Here is a 6,524-nt window from a genome sequence, read left to right on the forward strand (position 1 = left end):
ACTTCTATAAGGAAAACTGTTAAAAAAGAAAACTGAAAAAAGAAATAGAACATGACAGATAAAAGTGGAAAGACATCCCATGTTCCTGAAATTGGAAGAATTAATTTCATCAAAATCTCAGTCCTAGCCAAATCAATTTACAAATTCAATACAATTCTGATCAAATTATTAGAAAAATTATTCAGAGAAATAAAAAAAGCTATCAGCATATTTGTCTGGGATTATAAATGGTCTATAACACTGCAAACAGAATAAAGTACTGGCACAATCATAGTTCTGGCACAAAAGCAGACATTTAGGCCAATGGAAGAGAACAGAGAACCGAGAAATAAACCCCAAACATACAGCCAAGTGATTTTTTATGAAGAACAGACAATCCAGTAAGGAAAAGAAAAGTCTCTTCAGCAAACTTTGCTGGAAGACCTGAATATTCACCTTAAGAAATATGAAAGTGGACACCTATCTCTCACCAAAAATCAATTAAGATCCAACTGCCACTGGACTTGGTGTCTGGGCTGGTGATGAAGTTGATTTCCTTTCACAGTATTCTTATTTGCACCCTCTCAACCCCACCATCACCTTCATGCTCCATACCAACCACTTTATCCAGCTTCCCTTCTTTGGTAATACACGCAACTGAAGGTATAACATTTTTTATTCAAGACAATCCCTTTCAACCCTACAATGGGATCAAGGACATGGGACTCCTTCTGCCAGAGTACAGATGATTTAACATCCTTGTTGACAATTATAAAAAGAAAACTTAGACTATTTATCATTTGTTGGGACACCACAATCTCAAATCCATAGGACACATCAGGCTTCAAGTTCCCTGTAGAATTCTAAAATAAATTTTGCTAATGAGGGTGTCTGATTCTGTTACTGTAACAGATGAAACTGAAACAATGAAGAGTTTGAAGGTTGAAGTGAAAGATACAACCATGGTTCACAATCTTATCAATTTGAAAGTTATGAAGATTTTGACAGAGAAGAATGTACATTGTATTGACAAAAATATTAATTTGCGAGAGAAAATTTATGTCCAGTTAACACAATCATATGAGAAAGAGGAGATGCTCTCAAAAGATGAAGGATAAAAGAAAAAGCTAAAGGGACCAACAATTAGCGTAATGGCTATGTCGCTGAACTCCCATGGTTTGAGTCTCAGATCCGGTGGCTTAAACTCATGCTGGGTGTGTGTGTGTGCATGCCCAAGATCTTGAGAGGAGAATGGAGGAGAAGGGATTGCAGCATGGCCATCCCCCTTAGGGGGTGATTTCTCACTTTCTGTCTTTCTGTCTCTCTTTATCTTTCTAGTGAGTGCATATGCCCTATAGCAAAAAAAAAAAAAAAAAAAAAGCAAAGCAAAGAAAAAGCCATGGATAAATTTCCTAGAAAAATATTACCAAGGGACTTTAATCAAGAATATACTGATTCAACTGACATAGATCAATCTTAAATTTTTTTTTGAACAGGTTTTTGCTATAGGTCACGTGTGCTCACCAGAGAGACAGAGACAGACAGAAAGTGAGAAATCACTCCCCAAATGGGCTGGCCAGGCCTCAATTCCTTCTCTATTCTCCTCCTAGGATCTAGGGCATTCACGCACACGTGCCTGGTGTGAGTTTAAGCCACTGGGTTCAGGGCTGGAACTATGGTTGACTACATGGGGAGTCCAGCGACATAGCCATTACATTAACTGCTGGTCCTGATCTATCTTAATTTTTACTAAATACATTTAAAAACAATCCCAGAAACAGAATTATGCTACTGAAATTAAAATTAGAAATTTTAGGTTTAATTTATAACATTGAGTCTCCACATAAAAAATTCTTTCCAATGCTATTACACAGTGAATACATACTTTGGATTAGACTATAACTTTGATCAGAGTGGGAAGTCTGTCATAGTAAACAAAACTAGTAATATAAGAATATCTGATCAGAAATTTAATGAACATATTGGGACCAGCAGTTAGCGTAATGGCTATGTCGGTGAACTTCCATGTAGCTGAGTGTGATTTGAGTCCTGCACACGGTGGCTTAAACTCATACTGGGTGTGTGTGCATGCGTGCCCAAGATCCCAAGAGGAGAATGGAGGAGAAGGGATTGCGGCGTGGCCATCCCCCCAGGGGGTGATTTCTTGCTTTCTGTCTCTGTCTCTCTCTGTCTGTCTGGCGAGCGCACACATCCTACAGCAAAAACCTCTCCAAAAAAAAAAAAAAGAAATTTAATGAACATATTAAGGATAATAAAAGTAAAAACTTTCAGAAATGATAATATTCTAAAGCAAGATAGCTAGCTTTTACATGATAACCAGATGAGAATATTTTTGAAGGATGACAAAAATAGCAAATTTACTAAAGAAAAAAGAGTGAGAGTGCCAGTGAGCTAGAGACTGAATGTTTTCCTAAGATTCCCTTTGTTCACAAGATAATTATATTATTAACAAAAGACTTCAGGATAGAATGCTGGGGCTGGCAAGTGACAAGGTGGTTAAAGGCGCTGGACTCCCACAAGTCTCGGACCTGGTGGCTTGCTTTCTCACTTCCTCTCCCTTTTTCTCTATCTCTCTCTGATTAAACTGGAAAATAATAATGATAATAATAAAGTTAAATAAAATAATAAGAAAAAAAAAGACTTCAGGATAGAATGCTAATAATACCCAGCACTGGTGTCAAATTTTTATTTTATTTATTTATTTTTTTAGGTGTCAAATTTTTAGAGTTAATATAGATGCTTCAGGGAGATCAACAAATAGCCATTAAAGCAGCAGTCAGAACCATGGCCCTTGAGCAGCACAGATTCAGACAGCTCTCTGTGAAAAGTAAAACTGCTATAAATAAAGCCAGCAGTTTTAGTGGAATCTCAAATCTGAAAAGAAGTGATAGTTCTGAAAGAAGAAAAAGCAGAGGCAGTCTTTGCTTTCTCACTCTCTCTGTTTCATTCTATCCCTCTCTGGTCAAATTTAAAAATAAATAAATTAATTAAAAACAAACAAACAAAAACAGGTTCTGAGTCTTCTGGTAGTGTAGGGTCATCTACTGGCTGTCTTTCTCAACTACTGGCTGTCTTTCTCACATCCAGTAGCCTCTCAGGTACAGCCAGTCTTCTCATGGCTTACTTGTCACCTACCAACTATCAGCACTCAGTTGTCTTTTCTTTGGTAGTGGCCTAAATGGGTAAGTCACATCTCCTAGCACTAGATTCTTTTTGCTTCCCTTGGAAGTAGCAGAAGTGGGGACCAGCAGTTAGCGTAATGGCTTTGTGGCTGAACTTCCATGTAGTCGACTATGGTTAGAGTCCTGGACCCAGTGGCTTAAACTCACACCAGGTGCATATGCATGCATGCCAAGATCCCAGGAGGAGAACGGCCTAGCTATCCTCTGAGGCAGAAGTACTACCTAGAAGTATTCTGATCAACTCACAAACAGGTTAGCTTTTCATGAACACAAAAATTGGGCATGTAACTGTGTGTAAACCTAAGACTCAATAACCAATTAGAAACCATGTGCCTGGATCTGCACAGCCATCTCTGCTATCCCCCACTCTACCTCAACAATCAGCAGCTAATACATATTCTCACAGCTTGTTAGTTCTTTGCAGTCTTCTTCATAGCCTGTTCAGAACTCTACAGCCCCTTACCCATCCTCCCTCCTGCTAGTCTCACCCATCCAGCAATAATCCCTGCAGGATAACCTTGGGTCCCAGTTTAGCCACGTAAATCATGCCCGCCAGCCATCTACTGATGGTTCTGACCCTCATGCCACCATGTTTCAGTCCACTGTTGTTTGCCAATCCCCACAGCAATCTGCTTATATCATGATAACAGCCCCTCCAAAGCATCCTGTATCATCATCATCATGCCCTCCACAGTGGCAATAAGTTCCTACTGCTGCTTATTCTGCCTCTGGCCATCCCATTAGCCAGACTGTGCTCTGGCAACAGGTGTATCTTTAGTAGCTAAACAGATGCTAGCTTATATTAATCACTGTCACAGCCTACACAGCAGACACTTTATCAAGTTGTGCCTAATGGGCAGCAAAACTACCGAAGAGTAGTTGGAATTCAGCAATCCCTCAAACTACTTCACTCTGCAGTTCCCAACAGCTTTAAGGCCTCTACAGTGCAGGTATTTCACCACAGCCCACTATTGGTGGAATGATGATGAGACAGCTTAATATTCCAAACAACCCAGTCTCAGTCTCACCCTCTTTTCTTTGCCCCCCCCCCCCCCACCACCACCACCACCACCACTGGAAGCAGAACAAATATTACTGTGATCATCAGAGAAGACAGAAATGTATGGAATTTAGCAATGTAGACAATACTGTTCAGCATGGCCCTCAATTTAGTAGTCCCATTATCTCACCAGCTTACCACAGGCACCAGCTCAATTGTCTTTCCTGAAAAATGTACCTCTCTCTAGATCCCCACTTTTCATTATGCCCATTTTTATACACCTTTTTGTCCCAGCAAGGAGATGCCAGGTATCCTTTACTTGACTGCCACTGCAGTACAACCATCTCCTGCTGTGCTGTGTGAATATATTCTAAGCCAACAGGATCAGTTTGGCATAAGGCATGGAAAGCAAGAAAGAAGACAAGCTAAGAAAATACGTCCTCAGATCTCAGAGCAGAAGAAGCAGTAGTTGGAAAGGTTGTGGAAATTATTTAACCACCAGATAGGATAACTTGAATGGAAGTGGAAAGCTTTTTGGGAGCCATTTAAAATTGGTACCAAGATCCAGTGGCTCCAGTACCCCTAATCACAGCCCCAGCTCATTGTCACTCCCTCTTACTATAATAGCACAGGTAACAATGTCACTCCTGAATGTTCCAAACACAGTGACTGGCCTATACATACTGTCTTAGCCACATTCTCCTTCATTTTAGCTGTGTAGAATGCATTGAAGAAACAAATTAATTCAGTTAATAAATTTAAACTGAGAAGTACTATGACTTTCACATTTTGGAATGGGCAAGTTCTCAGTACCAGCCACCTTTGGACCCTTTGCCATCATGATTTCCCTGCTCTCTCTCCTTTTTATTGGCTTTTTTTTTTAATTTTTTTTTACATTATAGAGACTTCTAGTAGATGTAATCATAGTGGTGCAGATTTTGAAGAAAGGCCAGTGACCCAGCAAAGGTAGAAGAAAGATACACATTTCACCCCACATGACTATAGGAACCCACATCAGAATAATAGAGTTAGCACCTTTTTCTAAGGAACTGCTGTTCAAATACCTAAATTTTATAGTTTTATTTTCAGTTGTTTTGTTTGATACTTTTAAATTTTTGTGTCAGATCCAAAGCTCTATTGTACAGCAAATTATTCTTCAAGATAATTATAATTAGTTGCAACTTATATTTCTTTTTAGAGCCAGCACAATGTGACACAACTTAGAATTTGAGGGGAAAAGAATGCAGGAGTGGTATAACAAAGTCAAACTTTATGCTATCTTTTTGGGAAGACTAGTGAGCTAATGAAAGCTCACTGATAGATCATCTTCCCTGAATCTCCAAACACAGAAATAATTCTAGAAAATCCATAACTCTCCCCCTTAGTTTTTTCTCCTTATTAATTTAGGTGATATAAACATAGAGTGTAAAGTAAATTATGTTCTAAATGTCTTTTAATCAAATCACTTAGAGTAAATAAGAAATAAGAATAATTCTAGGTAGGAAAATACTTCCACTTTTTTTTAAGTGACCTAATAACTAGGTGTCGCTTATTTATATTCACCCCTCAGAGGATTATTTTGTTACCTAAGGAAATGCACTTGATTAGTGCAGAAAATTTCTTAGTTTAAAATTTCTTTCATTGCTTGCAGTGGCTCTCTGGACATCAAAAATTATTGCACTTGGGGCCAGCAGGTAGCTTGGTGGTTAAGGCACTGGACACTCCCACATGGCCAACCATGGTTTGAGTCCCAGACCTGGTGGCTTCCTTTCTCTCTGTCTGTCTGTCTGTCTGTCTCTTTCTGGTCAAATTAAAATAAATGAGTGAATAAATAAAATAATTTTTAAAAATTATTGCACTTATGAGCAAGAAAACTTCTTGCCAATTTCTGTTTAAATTCCAATGTGTGCTGATGCAAGCCTTTTTTAGTTCAAGAAAATAAATGTTTATAAATGTTTTTGAAAAGCTAATTATAGGGAACCAGCAGTTAGCGTAGTGACTATGTTGCTGGACTCCCACGTAGTCAACTGCAGTTCGCGACCCAGACCCCATGGCTTAAAACTCACGTCGGGCGCGTGTGTGTATGTGCCCAAGATCCCGAGAGGAGAATGGAGGAGAAGGCATTGCGGCGTGACCATCCCCCTTGGGGGGTGATTTCTCGCTTTCTGTATCTATGTCTCTCTCTGTCTGTTTGGCGAGTGCACGCGCCCTATGGTGAAAATCTCTCAAAAAAAAAAAAAAAAAAGCTAAGTATATAACTTCAAACTACAAAGTCACTGGTGGAAAACATAGGAGAAACTCTTGAAAGACACTGGAATAGGCAAACATTTCTTAAATAAAGA

General features: G+C 39.1%; 1 pseudogene; it reads left to right on the forward strand.

Annotated features, from left to right (window-relative positions):
• Positions 1 to 860: 860 nt before the first annotated feature.
• Positions 861 to 5,025, forward strand: LOC102497453 (R3H domain-containing protein 1-like; annotated as a pseudogene).
• Positions 5,026 to 6,524: the final 1,499 nt, after the last annotated feature.

Source organism: Tupaia chinensis, unplaced genomic scaffold (assembly GCF_000334495.1).
Source record: "Tupaia chinensis unplaced genomic scaffold, TupChi_1.0 Scaffold150112_1, whole genome shotgun sequence".
Lineage (NCBI taxonomy): Eukaryota > Metazoa > Chordata > Mammalia > Scandentia > Tupaiidae > Tupaia > Tupaia belangeri.